The 24,252-nt window shown below is 46.9% G+C and overlaps 1 protein-coding gene and 1 pseudogene across 4 annotated transcripts in view; one reads left to right on the forward strand and one right to left on the reverse strand.

The window, feature by feature from the left end:
• The window catches only part of ASAP1 (ArfGAP with SH3 domain, ankyrin repeat and PH domain 1), a 357,541-nt gene that overhangs the window by 131,100 nt on the left and 202,189 nt on the right, over nucleotides 1-24,252 (forward strand). The window lies entirely within an intron of this gene.
• Nucleotides 1,507-3,227, reverse strand: LOC129559889 (dual specificity testis-specific protein kinase 2 pseudogene; annotated as a pseudogene).

A 24,252-nucleotide genomic window follows, 5' to 3' on the forward strand; every position in this document is an offset into this window, starting at 1 on the left:
TATTTCTTTCATTTGTGGAGAATTAGATTTTATGAGGTCCTTTCATATTTATTCTATCATTTAGTCATTCCCACATTCCCTTCTGGAAAACCCCACGATGGCAGATGACATTATCCTCATTTTGCAGATGAGGAATCTGAGGCAAAGAAATTAGAGGGTCATTATAGGCAGTAGGTAGTGTAGAACGGGGACCCTCCACCGTGGAAACTGGGCAGTTGAGGTTGGTCACATCTTCTATTTTTGTGGACTCGGCCATGCATCCATGGGGTAGTTCAGCTTCAGATTCACTGGTCTTAGAAGTCTACTTTTGAAGAAACCTAAACCTGTTCTTATGGGGTCTTTCCAGGTGGTTCACTGGTAAAGAATCCACCTGCCAGTGTAGGAGACACAAGAGATGCAGGTTTGATCCCTGGGTTGAGCAGATCCCCTGGAGAAGAAAATGGCAACCCACTCCAGTATTCATGCCTGAAAAGTCCCATGGACAGAGGAGCCGGGCAGGTTACAGTCCGTAGGGTTGCAAAGAGTCAGACACAACTGAGCAACTGAGCACAAATCTGTCCTTTTTTTTTTTTTTTAACCTGTAACTCTGACTTTATTCATTTTTAAATCTCAAAGTGTCCTGGGAAAGTTTTACCAAAAAAAAAACAGAAACAAGATATGAAAATAACTGACCAACTTCATCTTTGGTTATTTCTTATTGTGGTTCTATTAGGACAGACTGTTCCCGTAACTCCGGCCATAGCAGAAAGGGAAGAAATCAGTCCACGTATAAACCAGTTGGGTGTATCACGTGTTGACAAATACACAGAGCAGGCCCTCGGGCCTACAAAATCAGCCCCACTCCCAACCACGAAATTGAAAGTCTTTCAGGGCAGAACATTAAGACTCCTTCATAAATATGAAAATAGATTAATCAACTGGAAAAGATCTTTGAATAGGTTAGCTGAGAGCCACGACCACCACTCTGCCTTGCCTTGCATAGAAATGTAGTGACATGGTCTGGCCATGCAGTAAGTGCAAACAGCAATTATTCAAGTGTCTTAGACATTCTGGCAAGAAGCACCCCAGTCTTCAGGTCTGAGAAATAGCCATGCCCTTTATGGTTTCCTGGTCAGCTCCAGGTTCCATCCATTAGCTTATATGCCCCAGGAAAGGGCAAGAAACAGACCTGGGGTAGGAGAAGAACCTGGGGTAATAGCTGCCTGTCAGCTCACACTAGAACTAGGAGTCCTCTGGTCCTGTCGGGAAGTCTCGGGGATCTGGTGGGAGCCAAAGCTCCTTGCTGGATTTCAGAGGCTTCATATCAGCCATGCTCTAACTAGGAAGGCCTCTCATGGCTGCCTCACCTCACATAGCCACTGGGCAGTGGGAGCCTCACAGATGAGTCTGGCTTGGCTTAGCCTGCGTGCTCTGTGGGCCCCCAGGAAGAGTCTAGGCTGTACACCAAGGGGTCCCTGAGGCTTCAGCTGAAGGTCTGTCCCTAGGTGAGGTGGGGATGAACTCTGCTCACCCATCCTGCTCTCCCTGGGTCCTCAGGCCCATGCCTGAAATAGAGAAGGGGATTGGAGCTGAGTCTCTTGGCCTTTCTTCTTCTACGTCCATCTCCTCAGGGGCACCTGCAAGGCATGAACTGACCCCCTGGGGCCTGGGCCCAAAACCATTTTCTTCCTGGGAGTTGGAGCAGTTCATTGCCTCATGGGCTGGAGCAGATGCCTGGGCAGATGCTCGGAATGGTGGGATCTCCCTTACTCTGTACTTGTGACTGCTGAGGCGTGGTGGGGGCACATCAGATAGTGATTCTTCCCGGCCCACAAATGGACAAGCCTCCTGATGCAAGAACTCAGGTGAACTAGGCAAAGAACGCCACCGGCGAGCAAGTGGGCCCAGGGGCTCCTGCCAGTCAGCCATGGGCATTGTTCCAGGCCCTGGTGCATCCAGGTCATATACCAGGGAGATGACAGACTTGCTGGGCAGGTCAAAGAACTTGATCTTGCCACCTTTGAGGTCCTGGCAAGCACTGAAAGGGTTGATTTTGGGGGCTTGGGCAGCACCAACTCGTTGTGGCTGGTAGTAGGGATCCAAGACGTTGACTGTACGTGGGGGCTTATTGGAGAAAATATCTGACTGGCTTCGAGACAGCCAGATGGTACGTCTTGGGTGTGGGGACTTGAGAGGTATCTTGTCATCCAGTAAGCTCAGTCGCTTCACCCCAGGTCCTTTCTCCAAGAGTCCCTTGGCTGTGGGTTGCAGCTTCCTCTCCTCTCCAATTCTTCCTCCTGTAGGCGGCTCAGAATTACCTCCAAGGTCTTCCCAATCTCCACAAAGGATGGGCGTAGTTTGGGGTCCATATTACAGCAGTTGAAGGTGAGCTGCAGAAAGTCTGGGGAACAGTCTCCCACCATGTGCTGGAAAGCACCGTAGTCTAGCCCGAAATTCTCTGTCCGGGGAAGATAGTCTGGATCAGCCTGGATGCAGGCGATGATCTCACAGAGGATGATACCATAAGAGAACACCTCAGCCTTTTCATTGTAGGGCTCATCTCGGAGAACCTCAGGTGCCATTCAGAAGGGTGAGCCCACCACAGCTAGCTTCTCACTTCCTGTGCTGACATCAGGGATCTTCTCAGCCAGGCCAAAATGAGCTACCACTGCAGAGTAACCATTTTCATCCCTCTTTATCAGGCAGTTCTTAGAGGTGAGGTCCCGATGGAAAATGCCTTTGAAGTGAAGGTAGCTGAGGCCCACTGCTGTGTCATAAGCCAGTTTCACCCTCACAGTCCAGGGCAAATGCAGGTTACTGTCTAGCAACTGTTCCAGGTTTCCAGAGTTGATATACTCTGTGAGTGCATGCAACTGTCCTTGATGTACACACACACCCATGAACCTAAGGATGTTGGGATGGGAGAGTCTATTCATGAGCTGCACTTCTTTCAGCATGTTTCCCCGGTTACTGCTCAACGTGTTCATCTTAAGAGCCATCACCTGGCCGGAAGCTCGGTGGCGCACCTTGAATACTTCAGAGAAGAAGCCAAACCCTGTTTTTTCACAGGTGAAGTCATCTAAACGTGTCAGTCTGGAAAAGGCACTTATAAGAGCTCGATATGAGGAGGGCCAAATTCTTCCCACCTGGGTCATGTTCCCATCCCCACCACCACCTCCTTCAGAATCCTCAAGACGCTCCACATGTGGAGGAAATCCTACAATTGAATTCCGTTTGCTCCGATCCATAGTCTTCAATAATCACTTTTTTCTTCTTTTAAGAATGAATTCCATACATAATGAGTTTTTGTTGAGTTTTCTTCTCTTCTGGCTTGACACTGAGGCAGGACTGAGCAGCGAGAGGGGTGCCTGCGCGGGCGGGAGGGGGAGGCGGAGGCAAAGAGGGAGCATAGTAGCCCTCACTGCTCGGAGGCGGCAGTGGCTCTTAGCCTGCGGAGGTGGTGGAGGTCCCTCTGGCAGAAGCCAGCGCCTTGGCGGAGCCAGAGGCGGCGGAGGGCGAGGAGGCTACTGCCATGACCCCCAAGTCGGGGTCGCTCCCCCGGCTTGTTCAGCGGGGTCAGGAGGATGATCCAACCGGAGAAGCAAAGAGGGCAGCTGGGAGCGCCGCTAGGCTCCCTGGCCCCAAATCTGTCCTTAAAGAGCCGAACACGACTGAGTGGCTTCACTTTCTCTTTTTCTTTCGTTTAGCACCAAAGTCGGTTTGGCTTGAGTTTTCCCACGTTCTCCAAGTCATCGGCGAGGTGTCCGGTATTGCCACAAGCACCCAGTGTCTGTCTTCCTGACCTTGGCCCTGTCCACACAGAGTGGCCCCTCAGGGCTCACATGGTGAGAGCGCAGCCCTAAGGCCCTCCTGGCTGAGCCCTGTCCCTCCCCAGACCTGCTCCTGTCCCCTCATCCCCAGCAGCAGGCACACACACACCTGTGCTTCGCCGGGTGTGTTCATTCCTGCCAGCCCTCTCACCCTGTGCCCCCGATCAGGTCTCCTGACTGTGGGGGGCCAGGCCGAGAGTCGACCCCTCACACTTCGCTGGCCACCCCCACGCCTCTGTTGAACTGGGCTGGGCTGACACTGCCCTCTCATTCCTAGCACCCCTACACTTGTGAATCGGGGTGTGTTCTGCTAAAATAATACTTGTCTGTCTCTGTGCCCACCACTCTACCCCCTCAAGACTGAACTTCTTCAAAGTAAAGACTGTACCCCAAAGAAGCCCTGTGTTTATTAAACAGTGGGCGCTCCTAGACTGGATAATCCCAGAGCTTTAGCACACTGTCAAAAAACAGTGCATGTTGAAAAAACTAAATCTGTTGCTGAGAAGATTCCAAAAAGGACTTCTGAATTATCCATGTTTGGGGTTTTCTTCCTTCCCTGATGCTAACATTCACAAATAAACTTGACTGTGTAGCTTTGTTTTATTGAAAGATCTTGGATTCAATGAATTTTTGCTTAATGTCCTACAATAATTTTTAAAAGAATATTTGTATCTTACACTGAAGGGTGGAATTATTTTTGTATGTAGACACATACAGCATCGTAAATGTACAGCTTGATTTTAACCTGTTTGATTTACATTTTATTTATTGGATAGTTCACTTCCTGCTTTGGGTTTGCCTATATTCACGCTTCTCGTTTTGATCATAACATGGACTAGGTTATTTTTGAGTTCAGAATGGACTTGAGAATATATTTTTCATAATCCAGTTGGAGAATACACTCTAATATCTTACATTTTGAATTGGGCAACTGGGAAAATCTTCAGTTCAGTTCAGTCACTCAGTCGTGTCCGACTCTGCGACCCCATGAATCACAGCACGCCAGGCCTCCCTGTCCATCACCAACTCCCAGAGTTCACTCAAACTCATGTCCATCGAGTCGGTGATGCCATCCAGCCATCTCATCCTCTGTCATCCCCTTCTCCTCCTGCCCCCAATACCTCCAAGCATCAGAGTCTTTTCCAGTGAGTCAGCTCTTCACATGAGGTGGCCAAAGTATTGCAGTTTCAGCTTTAGCATCAGTCCTTCCGATGAACACCCAGGACTGATCTCCTTTAGAATGGACTGGTTGGATCTCCTTGCAGTCCAAGGGACTCTCAAGAGTCTTCTCCAACACCACAGTTCAAAAGCATCAATTCTTCGCCGATCAGCTTTCTTCACAATCCAACTCTCACATCCATACATGACCACGGGAAAAACCATAGCCTTGACTATATGGACCTTTGTTGGCAAAGTAATGTCTCTGCTTTGTAATATGCTGTCTGCTTCTGCTAAGTCACTTCAGTCGTGTCTGACTCTGTGCATCCCCATAGACAGCAGCCCACCAGGCTCCCCCGTCCCTGGGATTCTCCAGGCAAGAACATTGGAGTGGGTTGCCATTTCCTTCTCCGATGCATGAAAGTGAAAAGTGAAAGTGAAGTCGCTCAGTCATGTCAGACTCGTAGCGACGCCATGGACTGCAGCCTACCAGGCTCCTCCGTCCATGGGATTTTCTAGGCAAGAGTACTGGAGTGGCTTGCCATTGCCTTCTCCGAATATGCTGTCTAGGTGGGTCATAACTTTCCTTCCAAGGAGTAAGTGTCTTTTAATTTCGTGGCTTAGCTTGGGAATATATTTTAAGTTTGCAACAGAATTTTGAAGCTATGTCTTATAAAGCATCATTAAGATGGGTAGTTTTATATGTATGTAAAATCCAGGTATTTTATATGTGTATAAAATATTTCTAATTATTAATGGAACTTGTGATAGTGTTATATAAATTCAAGATTGTATTGCCAGGAGCAAATTGAGTTACAGATTTAAAATGGGAACATTTCCTAAATTAATTCTGTGTCAGGAAATGGAGATAACTTTTGAGAGAGGAAGCTACTCACTGAAGCTGTGCAAATGTTATTTCTCTCAAGTGTATTTGAATATTGATGTTAAAAAATCCACTTTATGTATTTGGAATGGCAGCTTACTATAGCAGAAGGAAGGAGTGAGCATTTTAGAGCCAGAAACACCAGGTTTCATGTCCGTCTTCCCCACTTACTCCTTTGTGACTTTGGGCTAGTGCAGCCAATTTGACCCAGTGCAGACAATTAATTAACTTTCAAAAAAAGATTTAAAATGAGAGGGAAACATTTAAGTTATCCAACACTGTACACATGTGTATGTGTGTGTGCTAAGTCGCTTCAGTTGTGTCCAACTCTTTGCGAACCTACAGGCTGTAGCCTGCCAGGCTCCTCTGTCCATGGGATTCTCCAGGCAAGAATCCTGGAGTGGGTTGCCATGCCATCCTCCGGGGATCTTCCTGACCCAGGGATCTAACTCTCATCTCTTACGTCTTCTGCCCACTACTGCTACCTGGGAAGCCCACACATGTGTATTTCTTTCTCATGGAGAGAAAATTGGGTATTGGGGAGAAAAAGGAAGAAAGAGAAAAAACCAGAGGCAGGTGACAGATAAAACTTGTATGAGTTTGCATAGGACTTCTAGGCCTCTTTGAACCACTGAAGGCAGGAGCAGACATCCCTGGTCTATTTGGTGTGGCTTATACCTGAGTCTGCTGGGCCATTGCTGTGGGTTGTACATGCCATTGGTCAACAGCCCCCATTTGGGGACTGTCTACTTTTTGTCAAGGGATCAGATAAAATTTGTGACCTTCAATTAGTTAAATACTTTTTCTTGAGAATATTCACTGTATTTGTTTATTCAAGGAATATGAAATCAAGCACTTCCCAAGTGAGCGTTAGCTGCTCAGTTGTGTCCAACTCTTTATGGCCCCATGGACTGTAGTCCACCAGGCTCCTCTATCCATGGAATTTCCCAGGCAAGAATTCTGGAGTGGGTAGCCATTCCCTTCTCCAGAGGCTCTTCCCAACAAAGGGATTGCCACCCTGGTCTCCTGCGTTGCAGGCAGATTCTTTACCCTCTGAGCCACCAGGGAAGCGGGCAAGCACTTACTGCTATGTGATAGTAACTGTCCTAGATGCTGGGGACTAGAGCAGTGGAAAAACACAAGCAAAAGCCCTGTCTTCTCAGAGTATGTTTTATGGGCAGGCAGACGAAGCAAACAGATGTAAAGATAAGTTCAGGTGTTGATCACAGCCTTAAAGAAAGCAGTCAGGTGACTTTGATAGAGAGCAGGTGTGGGAGGGCTTAATAGGATCACTCAGGGATGCTCTGAGGAAATGACCTTTGAGCTGCAATCATGGTGTGAGAAGTAGTCAGCCTGAAAAGAGCTGGCCGGACCTCAGAGCTCAAGGCCGTGGGAGCATCTCAGGCAGAGGCTCTGGACAGGAGAGGCTGGATGTAGTGAATCCCATGTTTCTCCTGTTGTTTGGCTCAGTGGTCTCTGCCCTGAAAGAATTACATTTTTAATTGGAGGAGAAAAAGTACTATAGAGATAAAACACAGAGGTGAAAAATAGAACTAAGTCTTAATCTAAATGATTGGTACATTGTGAGTGCCAACAGATTTACTTCGAGTGTGTACCCTAAATATAAGGATGAACTAGCTTCCCAATCTCTTCCCTTCATTCTTACATCTGCTAATTTAATCTTGTGCCAAGAGCTGGGATTGCTCCTTCTCATACCCTGAGGTTACCCCTGGCCGCCATCCCCTGGTCTCACATGCAAAAAGAGATGAGGAACCAGCTCAGCTCAGACCTTTGACCAATTGATCACGTGAATCCTTGGGGATTTTGTGCTAATGACAATGGATATGGTTTTCTCTTTGCTTCAGAATTGATTTTGTGGCTAAAAAAAAAAAAAAAGATTTATCAAAAGCTAAAGGGATTGTCAATGTGGGGAGAGGGCATTAAAAAAAAAGCCATTAACCAAATGACTGGTTGAAAGGAGTCACTTAGGATTTATAGAGACTTGCATTAGTGGAGGAGAAGGAAATGGCAACCCACTCCAGTGTTATTGCCTGGAGAATCCCAGGGACAGGGGAGCCTGGTGGGGTGCCGTCTGTGGGGTCGCACAGAGTCGGACACAACTGAAGCGACTTAGCAGCAGCAGCAGCAGCATTAGTAGAAGTCAACAGATCTTTGAGTGAATGACTTGCTAAATAATACTTACAATAAAAGCTTAAAGGATAAAAAGAAAGCTAACACATAGGAAGTGATTGCTGCTTGCTAGACTCCCTGCAGTTTCTATACCTAATTCTGAGTCCTTCCAAAGTCCCCATGAAGTTGGTGTTATCTTTGCTATTCTTCAGGTGAGACACCTCGGGCTTAACCAGGTTAACCTTGTTGGAGTTATAGTCAGTCGGTCGGTAGCCTAATGGATCTTGGCAGCAAATTTTTCTGACCTCAGAGTCCTTAATCATGACAGTCACGGCTTCCCCTGGCAGTGTTAGTGGTGTAGGAATAGGGCCTTGCAGGAATGTCATCTGGGAAGAAACGATGACTAGATGGAGGAGACCCATGTAAGTATGAGGAGCTCAAATAGCCAGTAAAGTGCTTTGGAATAGCTACGGCGGGGAGCGACTGGATACGGAGTTCTTGGCACTGACCCCCACGTTTCCTCTCTTAGGGCGTCGTGGGAACCTCTGAAACAGCTCACAGTGAAGTTCGTTTGCACGGTGGAGTCTTGATGTCACTCAAGGCTCACTTGCTAATTGTGACTTAAAGCTAGTGTAATTTGTCTGGTCTTTAGTTTCTCACTTATACAGTGGGGATGGTTAATTAATAGGTTCATTATAAGAATGCGTGACTGACTCCGCTGTGAAGTGCCTACAATGTGGCAGGAGTATCACTGTGGATAGAAGAAGGAAAAACAGGCCAACAGTGTGCTCGATGGGCTTACCTTCTCTCTCTCTTTTTAAATATATTTTATTGAAATAGAGTTGGATTTGCAACCAGCATACATGTGTAGTTTTACATTAGCTGGTACTTTGAGAATCTCAGGCCTACGGCAACCCCAGGAGCCAGATGTGCTGTAAAACCGGCTAAGAGACGTCAGTGCTCCAGTCATTCTGCCAGTGAGTGAGCTGAAGCCGGGATTCTGGCCCGTAGCTTCTAACTCCGTCGGACTCTGACACTAGCACCAGCGTATTAGGCATCTTTGGGATCTTCTTTCTGCATTATGTATGGCTTCTTCTGTTTTTAACCCAAATACTCTTCGTTTCCTTGGTGACTTAAGTTTCTTATCACCTTTTCACTTCAGGTCGGTGGAAGTCTTTTAAGTGCATACTCAGTTTCCCAGTGGCCTTCCCTGGTGGCTCAGATGGTAGAGAATCTGCCTGGGAGGCAGGAGACCCAGGTGGCATCCCTGCCTCATGAAGATCCCTTGGAGAAGGGACTGGCTGCCCACTCCAGTATCCTTGCCTGGAGAATTCCATGGAGAGAGGAGCCTGGCGGGCTCTACAGTGCGTGAGGTCACAAAGAGTTGGACACGACTGAGCAACTTAACACTTTCACTTCACTCAGTGTTGTAGAAGCAACAAAGATGAAGACGCCGTGGCCTCTGGCCTCCGAGAAGTTTCTATGCAGTTGTGTCGGGCCCCTTATTTCTTCCTGGTTTCCTCCCCTTTGATGTGGTTGCCCCAGAAGATAAAGGCACAGTGATGCGTGTCACTACTCTGCGCTTCCTAGTCCCGGGACCCAAGCCCTGTTTTCTCCTGAGAACCATTGCTGAGTGAAGAGACAGGCATCAGACCCCCGCCCCCACCTCCCAGGTGGCATCTGTCTCCGGGCTTGGCTGCCGTCTCCCGGCTTCTTCCTGTGGCCGTGGGTCTGGTCCCCGTGGCAGATGGCAGCGGATCTGGATAAAGAAATTGGTTGTTCTTTTCAGTGCCCGGTAGAGGCCTGCCCTCCCGATCTGCTCTTCCTGTTTGCGTGAAGAACAGCTGGTAGTGTTGGTCGTAAAGCCAGCATTTTTATTTGTTTGGGATTGCTGTCTGTTCATTTTTCGGCATTTCTCTTTCAGCCGGGGAGATGGCTGTTCATAGTGGTACATGTCCTGTGTCTGGGGAAAGTGAGTCCTCTCTTGCCTACCCCCAACACACAGAGACACATCCCACCCCACCCACTCTCTAAACTATACATTTCTAGCAGCCCTGGTTGGTTTCCATCATTTAGAGAGTTTTCCTCCAAAATTGAGAGAATTTTCTTAAATAAGGCTGGTACAGGGTCTTCGACTGATTAATGTGGAAAGGTATACGTGGTTTTTCACATCTTTGGTGCCTGTGTCAGCTTGTGCGTGCATGCACGTCGTACATCACGTTAGACCACCGTGGCCAGCTTGTTTGTTTACATGCCTTTCTCTCCTTTTGGAGTGTCAACTCCTGGAGCTTGGAGATTAATCAGTCAGAATTTGAATATTTACTGAGAAGCAGACTCTGGGTGTTGGGGTAACCTCTGCCTTCATGGACGTCTTCTTGCATCTCTGACCCAGACATCCCACTTGGTTTTATCCTATATGCAGGCTTTGTTTAGAATGGCAAAAACAGAGACCTGTACACGTCAGCTTTAGTGAAATCTGTGGCGCAAGTGGTGAAGAGTCCGACTGCTAGTGCAGGAGACAGAAGACGTGGGTTCAATCCCTGGGTTGGGAAGATCCCCTGGAGGAGGAAATGGCAATGCACTGCAGTATTTCTTGCCTGGAAAATTCCATGGACAGAGGAGCCTGGTGGGCTACAGTCCATGAAGTCACAAAGAACCAGACACAACTGAGCGCACACACACACACAACAGCATCAATGGAGTACAATAAACAGCAGTACATATGCATCACTATTGATATGGGAAAATAGTCATGATGTATTAAGTGGAAAATAGCAGGTTATAAAACAACACTGGAAGGAGGGATCTTTCCATTTTATCTAAAAGGCAAACTTTGGAAAGATGCACTAAAAGTTGCATGTTAGTTATCTCTGGATGCTGGAGTTTAAAGATGATTTTTCCATAATAGACATGTAATATAGATTTAATCAAAGAAAGAAAGAGAGCAAGAAAAAACACTGCAAGCTGCTCCTGCCCTGGAGTTGGGGGGCGGGAGAGGTGACTCACGCCAGTCTCAGTGACCGCTTGGTATAGCAAATGCTTTTTCCTTCATCCAACAACTCTATCGAGTGCCAACTATGCTCTGGGCACTTTTGTAGGAACTCAGGCTATAGCAGTGAACACAATAGAAAGAAGTCCTTGGTTTCTTAGAGAATCAATTCTAAAACAGTTCATCATTCATTTCTATTTAATAATGGATGTGTATAAAATGCTACTTAGATAACAGGGAAGGAGCAGCAAGGTATGTGGCTTAAAGTCACACCGGAATTTCCATGGTTGTGCAGAACACAGTATTTTGTTTGTGGGTGGAATAAAGGAAGGCATCATGCTTGGTATACGTATTGAAAGACTGGGATTTTCTCCAAGAGCCGGCATTGGTACGTGTCACTCCATAGTTATTATAGGAGGTGGAGTAAGGTAGCTTCGTTAATTGCTCGAGCCACTTACCATTAGGAGGGTCTGGGTGAGATGTAAATGATTCTTTCTTGTCATGTCCTGTGTTTATGCTGGTTCCCTCATCTGGTTCCCTCATCTGAACTAATGGGCTTTTTGGCATCATCTCCTTAGACGCATCACAGGGAATGAATTTCTCCACTTAGAAGCCCTGTTATAGATTTGTCAGACAGGGTTTTGATTTAGCGATAGCACGACATGCTTTCCAGACATATGACGACAAGGAGGGAGGGCCCCTGCCAGCCCTTAAGTGCCGGCGGCCCCCTTCTTAGAGGTGAAACGTCACTTTCAGAGAGATGCTCTCCTGCTGAAACGTGGACCAGACAGGGCATAAAGGACTGGATGTCGTCTCCTTGTCCCTTTTATGGCCAAAGGAGCCGACCCAGTGGTGGGCTTTGATTTTAGGAATACAGTTGTTGAGAAAGGGGATAGTAAAACAGGAAAAGAAGTTTTCTTTTTAGGAGTTAAGAGACTTTCTGATAGAATAGTCAAGTTTGAATTCCTTCCACTTGATTATCTGTTCCAGAAATTGAGAACTTGTCATGTGAATCTGGGAAATACTATGACTGTGGTTCTCATGTAATAGTGCTGGGAACTATTAAACATCCCAAGCCACACCCTGGACCAGTTAAATCTGAACCTCCAGGGGAGGGTGCTTGGTGGCAGGAGTTTAAAGCTCCCAGGTGATGATGCTACTGCTGCTGCTAAGTCGCTTCAGTCGTGTCCGACTCTGTGCGACCCCACAGACAGCAGCCCACCAGGCTCCACTGTCCCTGGGATTCTCCAGGCAAGAACACTGGAGTGGGTTGCCACTTCCTTCTCCAACGCGTGAAAGTGAAAAGTGAAAGTGAAGTCGCTCAGTCGTGTCTGACTCTTCATGACCCCATGGACTGCAGCCTACCAGGCTCCTCCGTCCATCACTAACTCCTCACAAATCTCCGGTACAGCTACCAAATAAAGCTTAAAATCTAAGGTTGTAGTTCTGCCTACTTAACAAGAGGCTTACCTCGGTTGAGTGGATGTCTTTCTGCTGCTAAGGAACTGACTGAACTGTTTCTGGTTTCATCAGCGCAATGAGAACTGTTAAAAGTACTTCCTTCAATCCTGTTACTATCATGAAGAAATGGAGTATATATTTCATAACAGTGATGACGACGATGCTGATGGAGGGAAAATTCATTATCGTTATATACGACCAAAAAACAGAACTGGGTAGAAATAATAAAGGAAAGGTCTAAGTGGTAATAATGGTAAAAAAAAAAATCACTACTTGAAACAAAAATATTCACAACACACCACGTGTGCTCTGGAATGAAGATACAAGTTCAATAACAGAAGAATGCTGCAAAAATTTCCTGGTTCTTTGACTCCGTTCTCGCCTACCAGAAAAACACATCTACAAACATTTTCACAATCCCAAACACTTCATTCAAGAATCAAAAAATGGTAGCTAATGAATGAGTAATGGAAGCACAGTCTTGGGAGATCCCAACCAGCTTAGAAAAGGGAAGACAAGTTTGAACCCAAAATAAAATAGTAACTAAATAGAAACAATGTAGTATTTAAGTACCTCCCCCACCATCAGCCTAAAATAACTTGATAAAGATCGTATTTGCGAAGGCTCAATTACCTCCGTTTCATTTTAAATTAAATATCAATAAACGCAATGAAAATTAGGACTGGTAAGATATTAAAGCGTTGTTGCCGCCTACAGTAATGACTATTCAATATCATGCGAATGATTCCTGAACAGCACCAATAATCACACACTCTTCTTCGAATCAGTCTTGAAAAACAGCATTTAAAAACTCCAAGATAGGAACGAACCCTCTGACCCCGCGATACACGGCTGGGGAGAAGCAGGGGCGCTGTGTGGCACCAGCATTCTCCCCCTTTCTCCGTCCTCCCCGCCCCCGGGTCAGGTGACCAGCTATTTAGCACCATTAACACCCACCGGTCGACAAGTGGTTCATTAAATTATACGTATAGTCAAAGGCCAGGTTCCAGGCTCCTCAATTCAAACTATGCAAAAGGAGGCAACAGTTTGGGGCCGACCACAAAAACGCGTGGGCGCGGGAGGGAGGATGGAGCGCCGGTCCCGCGTCCTGGCAGCGGGTAAGGTGCTGCTAAAACTGAGCATTTCTGCAGTGTTTTCATACCAGCAACTTCTAAAAACTGGACTAAAACTAATTATTAAGATTAGGAAATAATGTGAAAATTTTATCCTTTCCTTTAAACGGAGAAACATATAATGGGATGAATTTACTTAGATATCCTAACTTGGCTTGATTTTCAGTTCCCACAATTAATTAAGGCCAAAGCCACATCTGTTGTTTGCCTGTTGCAGGATCTGATCACAGATTTTTCCAGGAATGTGTAGCCCTTCTGTATTGACGTGTGTGTGTGTGTGTGTGAATTTTTTTAGAACTTGTAGCCATTATGTATTGACGTGTGTGTGTGAATTGTTTAGAACTTGTAGCCCTTCTGTATTGACAGGTGTGTGTGTGTGTGTGTGAATTCTCTCTTTATTTGGCCAAGACTGTATGTGCTTGTCTGTTTTTCATTCTTTGTTTTGGTTACATTGTTTTTCAAGGGACTGCCTGACTCCTCCTTTAATTAACTTCCACCTCCTGCTTATGTGACCCATTTCCCAATCCACCCTGTCTTTTGGTGGTTTTCTGTTCTACCAGCAAAGATTTGTATGAAAGCTCTTTCTACTGTTTGTTTCTGTGAAGTGCATCATTTCTGGTCTCGAAATGTGAAGTTTCTAAATGTGTTTTTAAAATAGGAGCTTGTTCTCCTCTGAACTGTGTTGCTGCTGCTGCAATTGTTCCTGCCATCTTGAACTTCTTCAGCTCAGCTCTGGAAAGTTCCCCCAGTTTCCAGCTTCTTGATTACTGTCTCTTTAAATTCCCAGTCATTTTGCATTTTCCCCTCACTCGTGAAGTGCCACATTCAGTCTGCCTTTCTGTCTTGTCTGGGGAATGCCCGCAGTGTCTGTTTAAATAGTATCCATCAGTTGTTTTCTAGCCATGTCCTGTCTGGATCGGCATCTTTTAAACAGGAGAGGGAGGGGGGCGGTCATGGCAGACAGAGTTGGCACACAGCAGAGAGGGCAGTAGACCTGTTTGCTCCTGCTGTCCGATGATGAGCATGGCTGAGTTTATTCATCACCCACTCTCCCATCCTCCGCCCTCCATGCAGACACGCAGCCCTGAAACAGTGTTCTCACTGCCAGCATGTCTGAACGCCGGAAATACAATTGACAGCAGCCCTGGGCTCCGCAGAGTGCAGCCTGGGCACATCTGCACAGGGCACAGTGCACGGCTTGCCCTTGCACGGATCACAGCCTCTGCTGCTGCCCTCGCTCACCCAGCCTCTGGGCAGACGTGCAGAGGCACAGACATCCCTTCCTGGGCTCCCGACCGACCCCTACCCTGCTTTCACCCTCTCCTCTTCATTTAGCCTGCCCTCATTCTCCACCTTCCACAGCCCACCATTACAAGACCCTTCATTTCACCAACAGATTTCTGTGTTTGTTTCTAAAGTTTGCACCATGTGCCAGGCACTCTGCTAGGTGCTGATTGCAAGACAGATGTGGTTTCTGCCCCCTTAACACTGATAGTCTGGTGGGGGTGGGGTGCGAACGAGTAAACAGGAATTCACAGTGAAATGTTGTCAGTGCCGTGATGGGGAGCAGCCAGGGGGTCCGGAGTCCAGGGCAGGACCCACCTGGTCCACAGAGGGTCACGGGAGGTTTTCCAGAGAAGTGACCCCTCAGCTGGGACTTGAAGCGTACAGGTGGAAGACAGTGGCTTTTGCGAAATCACGCCTGTTACAGCTGGAGCTTGATGGGAGAGAGGGTGATAATGGGCATGGGAAGACAGCAGGGGTTTGTTCTGAGAGCAACAGAAAGGCTCTAGGCTTGCAGCTGGGCATTGGCGTGCTCTCTCTGCCTTTTAGAAGGCCACTCCTACCGCAGAGAGGGGAGAGGATTGGAGAAGGCAGGCCTAGATGAAGGGCCATTATCATGTCCACTCATTCGTGTTCAACTCTTTGTGACCCTTTGGACTTTAGTCCTCCACGCTCCTCCGTCCATGGGATTTTTCAGGCAAGAAATACTGGAATGGGTTGCCATTTCCTCCTCCAAGAGATCTTCCCAACTCAGGGGTCAAACCCACATATCTTGCCTCTCCTGCATTGTAGGAAGATCCTTTACTTCCCGCTGAGCCACTGGGGAAAAGAAAATGAAGGGTAACAAGTGTTTTTAGACTGCTGTCGACAATCCAGCAAGAGCTGCTGGTGGCCTGACCAGGAACGCGAAATGGGATGGACGGGCTGAGGAGAGAGCCCTAAGGAATATTCAGTCCATGACTTCCTTCTGGGCACAGAAATGATGTCTGGCTCCTGAACAGGGGGCTTGTGCTGCCTGCCTGTTATCATGGGATTTCATCAGGGTTCTACATCATGTTGAAAAGATGCTCGTAAGCTTCCTACTGATGGCAGCATCTTCATGGATGCAGCCATGTTTACAAATTCCCTTCCCTTCTCTTGGTCTCTCGATCCTTGAGCTAAAGTGTCAGGTTGCCTGTGCAGTTCAGTTCAGTTCAGTCACTCAGTCGTGTCCGACTCTCTGCGACCCCATGAATAACAGCACGCCAGGCCTCCCTGTCCATCACCAACTCCCGGAGTTCACTCAAACTCATGTCCACAGAGTCAGTGATGCCATCCAGCCATCTCATTCTCTGTCGTCCCCTTCTCCTCCCGCCCCCAACCTTTCCCAGCATCAGAGTCTTTTCCAGTGAGTCAACTCGTCGCATGAGGTGGCCAAAGTATTGGAGTTTCAGCTTTAGCATCAGTCCTTCCAATGAACACCCAGGATTGATCTCCTTTAGAATGGACTGGTTGGATCTCCTTGCAGTACAAGGGACTCTCAAGAGTCTTCTCCAACACCACAGTTCAAAAGCATCAATTCTTTGCCGATCAGCTTTCTTCACAGTCCAACTCTCACATCCATACATGACCACGGGAAAAACCATAGCCTTGACTAGATGGACCTTGGTTGGCAAAGTAATGTCTCTGCTTTTTAATATACTATCAAGGTTGGTCATAACTTTCCTTCAAGGAGAAGGCGTCTTTTAATTTCATGGCTGCACTCAGCATCTGCAGTGATTTTGGAGCCCAAGAAAATAAAGTCTGACACTGTTTCCACTGTTTTTCCATCTATTTCCCATGAAGTGATGGGACCAGATGCCATGATCTTTGTTTTCTGAATGTTGAGCTTCAAGCCAACCTTTTCACTCTCCTCTTTCACTTTCATCAAGAGGCTTTTTGAGTTCCTCTTCACTTTCTGCCATAAGGGTAGTGTCATCTGCATATCTGAGGTTATTGTTATTTTTCCCAGCAATCTTGATTCCAGCTTGTGCTTCTTCCAGCCCAGCGTTCCTCATGATGTACTCTGCATATAAGTTAAATAAGCAAGGTGACAATATACAGCCTCGACGTACTCCTTTTCCTATTTGGAACCAGTCTGTTGTTCCATGTACAGTTCTGACTGTTGCTTCCTGACCTGCATACAAGTTTCTCAAGAGGCAGGTCAGGTGGTCTGGTATTCCCATCTCTTTCAGAATTTTCCACAGTTTCCTGTGATCCACACAGTCAAAGGCTTTGGCATAGTCAATGAAGCAGAAATAGATATTTTTCTGGAATTCTCTTGCTTTCTCCATGATCCAGCGGATGTTGGCAATTTGATCTCTGGTTCCTCTGCCTCTTCTAAAACCTGCTTGAACATCTGGGAGTTCACGGTTCACATATTGCTGAAGCCTGGCTTGGAGGATTTTGAGCATGACTTTACTAGCGTGTGAGATGAGTTCAATTGTGCAGTAGTTTGAGCATTCTTTGGCATTGCCTTTCTTTGGGATTGGAATGAAGACTGACCTTTTCCAGTCCTGTGGCCACTGCTGAGTTTTCCAAATTTGCTGGCATATTGAGTGAAGCACTTTCACAGCATCATCTTTCAGGATTTGAAATAGCTCAACTGGAATTCCATCACCTCCACTAGCTTTGTTCGTAGTGATGCTTTCTAAGGCCCGTTTGACTTCACATTCCAAGATGTCTGGCTCCAGGTGAGTGATCTCACCATCGTGATTATCTTGGTCATGAAGTTCTTTTTTGTACAGTTCTTCTGTGTATTCTTGCCACCTCTTCTTAACATCTTCTGCTTCTGTTAGGTCCATACCATTTCTGTCCTTTATCGAGCCCATCTTTGCATGAAATGTTCCCTTGGAATCTCTAATTTTCTTGAAGAGATCTCTTGTTTTTCCTATTTTGTTGTTTTCCTCTATTTGTTTGCATTGATCACTGAGGAAGGCTTTCTTATCTCTCCTTGCTATTCTTTGGAACTCTGCATTCAGATGCTTATATATTTCCTTTTCTCCTTTGCTTTTCGCTTCTCTTCTTTTCACAGCTATTTGTAAGGCCTCCTCAGCTTTTTTGCATTTCTTTTCCATGGGGATGGTCTTGGTCCCTGTCTCCTGTACAATGTCACGAACCTCCGTCCAGAGTTTATCAGGCACTCTATCTATCAGATCTAGTCCCTTAAATCTATTTCTCACTTCCACTGTATAATCATAAGGGATTTGATTTAGGTCATATCTGAATGGTCTAGTGGTTTTCCCTACTTTCTTCAATTTAAGTCTGAATTTGGCAATAAGGAGTTCATGATCTGAGCCACAGTCAGCTCCTGGTATTGTTTTTGCTAACTGTATACAGCTTCTCCATCTTTGGCTGCAAAGAATATAATCAATCTGATTTCGGTGTTGACCATCTGGTGATGTCCATGTGTAGAGAAACTGCTTTATTCCGTGCTCCAAGGCCAAATTTGCCTGTTACTCCAGTACTGTTGCCTGGAGAATCCCACGGACGGAGGAGCCTGGTAGACTACAGTCCATGGGGTCGCTAAGAGTCAGACATGACTGAGCCATTTCACTTAACTTCACTTCAAGGTGTTTCTTGACTTCCTACTTTTGCATTCCAGTCCCCTATAATGAAAAGGACATCTTTTTTGGGTGTTAGTTCTAAAAGGTCTTGTAGGTCTTCATAGAACCGTTCAACTTCGGCTTCTTCAGCGTTACTGGTTGGGGCATAGGCCTGGATTACTGTAATATTGAATGGTTTGCCTTGGAAACGAACAGAAATCATTCTGTCGTTTTTAAGATTGCATCCAAGTACTGCATTTCGGACTCTTTTGTTGACCATGATGGCTACTCCATTTCTTCTAAGGGATTCCTGCTCACAGTAGTAAATATAATGGTCATCTGAGTTAAATTCACCCATTCCAGTCCATTTTAGTTCACTGATTCCTAGAATGTCTATGTTCACTCTTGCCGTCTCCTGTTTGACCACTTCCAATTTGCCTTGATTCATGGACCTAACATTCCAGGTTCCTATGCAATATTGCTCTTTACAGCACCGGACCTTGCTTCTATCATCGGTCACATCCACAACTGGGTATTGGTTTTGCTTTTGCTCCATCCCTTTATTCCTTCTAGAGTTATTTCTCCACTGGGCTCCAGTAGCATACTGGGCACCTACCGACCTGGGGAATTCCTCATTCAGTATCCTATCATTTTGCCCTTTGATACTGTTCATGGGGTTCTCAAGGCAAGTATACTGAAGTGGTTTGCCATTCCCTTCTCCAGTGGACCACATTCGGCTGTGGTCCATGTGATCAGATCGACTGGTTTCCTGTGATTATGATTTCAGTGTGTCTGCCCTCTGATGCCCCCTCGCAATACCTACCATCTTATTTGGGTTTCTCTTACCTTGGTCGTGGCAAATCTCTTCACAGCCGCTCCAGCAAAGTGCAGCCGCTGCACCTTACCTTGGATGAGGGGTATCTCCTCATGGCCACCCCTCCTGACCTTGAACGTGGAGTAACTCCTCTCAGCCCTCCTGTGCCCGCATAGCCACCGCCTATTGGACGTGGGGTAGCTCCTCTTGGCTGCGCCTCTTTGCGTGGTCGGTTGCACCAAGGCCGGGCCGGCGTCTCCCGCGTCTGCACTGCCGGGGCCGGTGCAGTAGACATACTCATTAACTAGGTCTTTGTCATTTAGTTAGAATCCCAGAGTCCAAGAATGTTAGAGTGGAGTGAATCCTTGAAATCCAGTGCATCCCACCCCCTGCCCCCACGCACATGGTTTAGCTGTGAATATGTGGCACCCAGAGAAGAAAAATGACTTGCTTAAACTCCCAGGTAGAACTGGGACTAAAACCCAGGTGTCTTAGCTCCCTGTCAGGTGATTTGGGGGGCAAGCAGCTGTCCCCCCAGTTTAACTGCAGGAATGTGTCTCTTTGCTGGTGTTCCTCTCACTCACTCTCAGCTGAGTGGACTGCGGTGTGTGACAGGTGGATCGATCAAGGCTGGTCTTGGGTGTCACCTTCTTTTAAGACCACGGGCTCTTCTGTCAAGAACAGTGTGAATGTTATCCTCTAACCCTGCTTTTCTTTTTCATCTTCACTCTGTGATTTCTTCATTTCTGACAGCAGTGAACTTGGATCCTGGATTCCCCTTTCTGAAGCCACTTGATGGGTGGTAGGGAGTGGCAGGTCCCTGGGCTTCTCTTGGGCTTTCTTGTGCTGAGAGGTGGTCCCCCTGCATTTCTGTCACAGATAGCCAGGTTTGGGCGTCAGACTGGCTGGAATCCCACCTCTGCCACTTGTCCTCTAGGCAGGTTTTCTTGGGTGAGATAGGGACAGTGGTATTTAGTTAATCGGGCTTCCCCGATGGTGCTAGTGGTAAACAGTCCTCCTGCCAGTGCAGGAGACACCGAAGTCATGGGGCTCGATCCCTGGGTCGGGAAGATCCCCTGGAGAAGGGCACGGCAACCCACTCCAGTGTTCTTGCCTGGAGAATCCCAGGGACAGAGGAGCCTTAGCTAATCCATTAGCTAGGATACTTAGCTAATGAGAACACAGACTCGAAAAGACAGTAGATGTGAAGAAAGTCGGCATCATGCCTGCGACATAGTTGATGTTCAGTAAGTGGTGACTGTGTTGACACTAGATTATTGCTGTCATGTACTTTCACTGCATTTGCCCAAACCGTAATCCAGCCAGCACACGCCTGTTTACCACCAGCTGCCCTCGAGTCATTCCGTTCCGTTCAGTCGCTCAGTCGTGTCTGACTCTTTGCGACCCCGTGGACTGTAGCCTACCAGGCTTCTCCGTCCATGGGATTCTCCAGGCAAGAATACTGGAGTGGGTTACCGTTTCCTTCTCCAGGGGATCTTCCCGACCCAGGGATCGAACCCGGGTCTCCCGCATTGGAGGCAGACGCTTTAACCTCTGAGCCACCGGGGAAGCCCTCGAGTCATTACCCTGGTGAAATCTCGAAAGTAGGACTCCCGTTTCCACCCTTCCAGAAGATGGATCTGAGCTCTATCTTTTCCCTGAGGAGGATGTCTCTCTCACCCTCCCTGAACCGTGTCACTTAACCTTCAAAGCTGTCTGACTGTGGAGACTAAATAAGGCCCCCGGCCTGGGAGGGGGCTCCAGCCTTAGTCACAAGTGCCCAAAGCAGAGGAGCAGATAAAGCGTTTGTGGGAGCAAGTTGTTGCTGCTTTGGAAGCTAGCTCAGTTTTTTTTTTTTTCCCTCAGTATTTGTATGGTCACCCTTGTGCTTGGAAGAGACACGTGACTGATTACAATGAGAGGTTAAAAAGGAAGAAGAAGGACTGTACTTGGTGGTACAGAGCCTTGAATCCTTCCTAGATGCAGGATCCTAGAACGGCAGGTGGTTAATATTCCAAGCCAGGACAAGGAAATGTAGTGCAGGATGTGATCAGTCTAGCTTCTGCTCAGCTAGAGTGACAAGGACTTGGCAGAAGGAAAAAAGAGGAAAGTGAGGGTGGAAATACCAAGTTTAAATAATGCAGAAGATTCGTGCTAGACTTTCGCCCTGGAGGGAGCATGAGAATGACACAGTGCTGAGCGAGGCGTTCCCAGAGCTGAGGGTGCCTCTCGGGAACAAAGACACCTGGTTTTCAAGCAGAGGAGCATCCAGGTGCAAAACCTTTTTTATCTGGCATCGCTGGGTTGTGAAGATCCTTCTGAGGAGAGAGGAGGGCTCTCCCCGCCCCGGAACTCCTCTGGGCTGGGGTTGCGAGGTCAGCAGGAGGCCCTGTTGCTCATTCCAGGAGAATCCAGCAGTATCTTTTTAAAAATAATAATTATTATTTATTTATTTTTGGTTGTGCTGGGTCTTCTTTGCTGTGTGGGCTTTTCCCTAGTTGCGGGGAGTAGGGGCTCCTCTCCAGTTGCAGTGTTCTGGCTTCTCACCGCAGTGTCTTCTCTTGTTTCGGAGTCCAGGCTCAGTTGCTCCGGGCACAGGCTTAGTTGCTCCATGGCATGTGCCATCTTCCCAGATCAGGGATCGAACTCAGGTCTCCTGTACTGGCAGGAGCCACTGAGCGCCCCCAGGGAAGCCCCCAGCAGAGTCTGTGATTGGTGGTGTTTGGGGAACTAAGGGGAAGGGCTTTGGGAGGTGAACATGGGACAGCAGGGGAGAAAGAATCCTTTTTTCTTTTTTTTTCTATTTGATAGGGCCTGGCTATTAAACTACTGTGAAATGTAGCACAGCTGGGACTTGGTCCAAAATGTTCCTGAAATTTCCTTGACACCTAGTTAAGGGCTGGTTTAAAATTAAAAAAAAAAAAAAAAATTCTTCTTGGGTCACAGCTTCAGGATATTTTTAGGAGCCTTCTGAAACCAGTGGCAGCACAAATGATAGCCCAGCATCAAGCCCACCTCGTATACGTCCGCCAGTTTACAGTTTGACAGGAAAGCCTTTCTGCTTCCAGGGATCAGTCGCAGTGACTGACAGCTGCACCTGTTGTGTGCTTGTTTTTGGCAGATGCGTTGTATACCTTTGTTGTTGTTGAGTTACTCAGTTGTGTCCGGCTCTTTTGTGACCACATGGACTCTGAGGCTCCTCTGTCCATGGGATTTCCCAGACAAGAATATTAGAATGGTTGCCATTTCCTACTCCGAGGGAGAGAACCTGCATCTCCTGCATTGGCAGGTGGATTCTTTACCACTAAGCCACCTGGAAAGCCCTTTGTGTACCTTATCTCACTTTAATCTCTCAGTGACTACAGGGCAAATATTGTTATTTTGTTTATTTTAGCTGAGGAAGGTGAGGCTAAGGATTTTTGTGTAGCTTGCCCAGACAAGTCTAGTATGTGCCAGAACATAATCAGACAGAATTCGATTCTGTCTGATTTGGGAACCACTGATTTTTCCACCAAGATAGTCACGATAACGTGATCACTGACCTAGAGCCAGACATCTTGGAATGTGAAATCAAGTGGGCCTTAGAAAGCATCACTACGAACAAAGCTAGTGGAGGTGATGGAATTCCAGTTGAGCTATTTCAAGTCTTGAAAGATGATGCTGTGAAAGTGCTGCACTCAATATGCCAGCAAATTTGGAAAACTCAGCAGTGGCCACAGGACTGGAAAAGGTCAGTCTTCATTGCAATCCCAAAGAAAGGCAATGCCAAAGAATGCTCAAACTACCGCACAGTTGCACTCATCTCACATGCTAGTAAAGTCATGCTCAAAATTCTCCAAGCCAGGCTTCAGCAATATGTGAACCGTGAACTCCCAGATGTTCAAGCAGGTTTTAGAAGAGGCAGAGGCACCAGAGATCAAATTGCCAACATCCGCTGGATCATGGAGAAAGCAAGAGAGTTCCAGAAAAACATCTATTTCTGCTTCATTGACTATGCCAAAGCCTTTGACTGTGTGGATCACAATAAACTGTGGAAAATTCTGAAAGAGATGGGAATCCGCTTAGTCCTTGGAAGGAAAGTTGTGACCAACCTTGATAGTATATTAAAAAGCAGAGACATTACTTTGCCAACAAAGGTCCGTCTAGTCAAGGCTATGGTTTTTCCTGTGGTCATGTATGGATGTGAGAGTTGGACTGTGAAGAAAGCTGATCGCTGAAGAATTGATGCTTTTGAACTGTGGTGCTGGAGAAGACTCTTGAGAGTCCCTTGTACTGCAAGGTGATTGAACCAGTCCATTCTAAAGGAGATCAATCCTGGGTGTTCATTGGAAGGACTGATGCTAAAGCTGAAACTCCAGTACTTTGGCCACCTCATGTGATGAGTTGACTCACTGGAAAAGACTCTGATGCTGAGAAAGGTTGGGGGCAGGAGGAGAAGGGGACGACAGAGAATGAGATGGCTGGATGGCATCACCGACTCTGTGGACAAGAGTTTGAGTGAACTCCGGGAGTTGGTGATGGACAGGGAGGCCTGGCGTGCTGTGATTCATGGGGTCGCGCAGAGTCGGACACGACTGAGCGACTGAACTGAACTGAACTGATTTTTCCACAGTCCTTCTTGGGTAATCATTGTGGTACAGTATTTGCAACAACAACAACAAGTTACCTTCAGGACTTTAAATCCATCTGGGAGAAAATTTAGGACATTTTTAATATTCCCCTCTCTGTTATATGTTAGGCCCTGTCCACATGCCTTTAAATTGGATTTGATCATCTTTTTGACTTCCAGATATGTTAATTTTACAAAGAAGGCATCTCATCATCTTTTTAATGGCTTCCATTCGCCTCCAAGTTAAACCAGAGAGTCACTTGTAATTTGCCTCGGTAATTGGTCTGTGACTTTCAGTGGCAGCTGGAGTTGGCCTTTTGCTGACTTGAGTCGTGTTCAAGTAATTCTCTGTTCTCATTAGCCAAGTAGGACATGTAACTCTTAACACAGTGTTAAGAAGGCGGCCCTCATACGGGAGA

Source organism: Moschus berezovskii, chromosome 16, assembly GCF_049115385.1.
Source record: "Moschus berezovskii isolate FMDL1 chromosome 16, NW_MosBer_1.0, whole genome shotgun sequence".
In the NCBI taxonomy this organism is placed as follows: Eukaryota; Metazoa; Chordata; class Mammalia; order Artiodactyla; family Moschidae; genus Moschus; species Moschus berezovskii.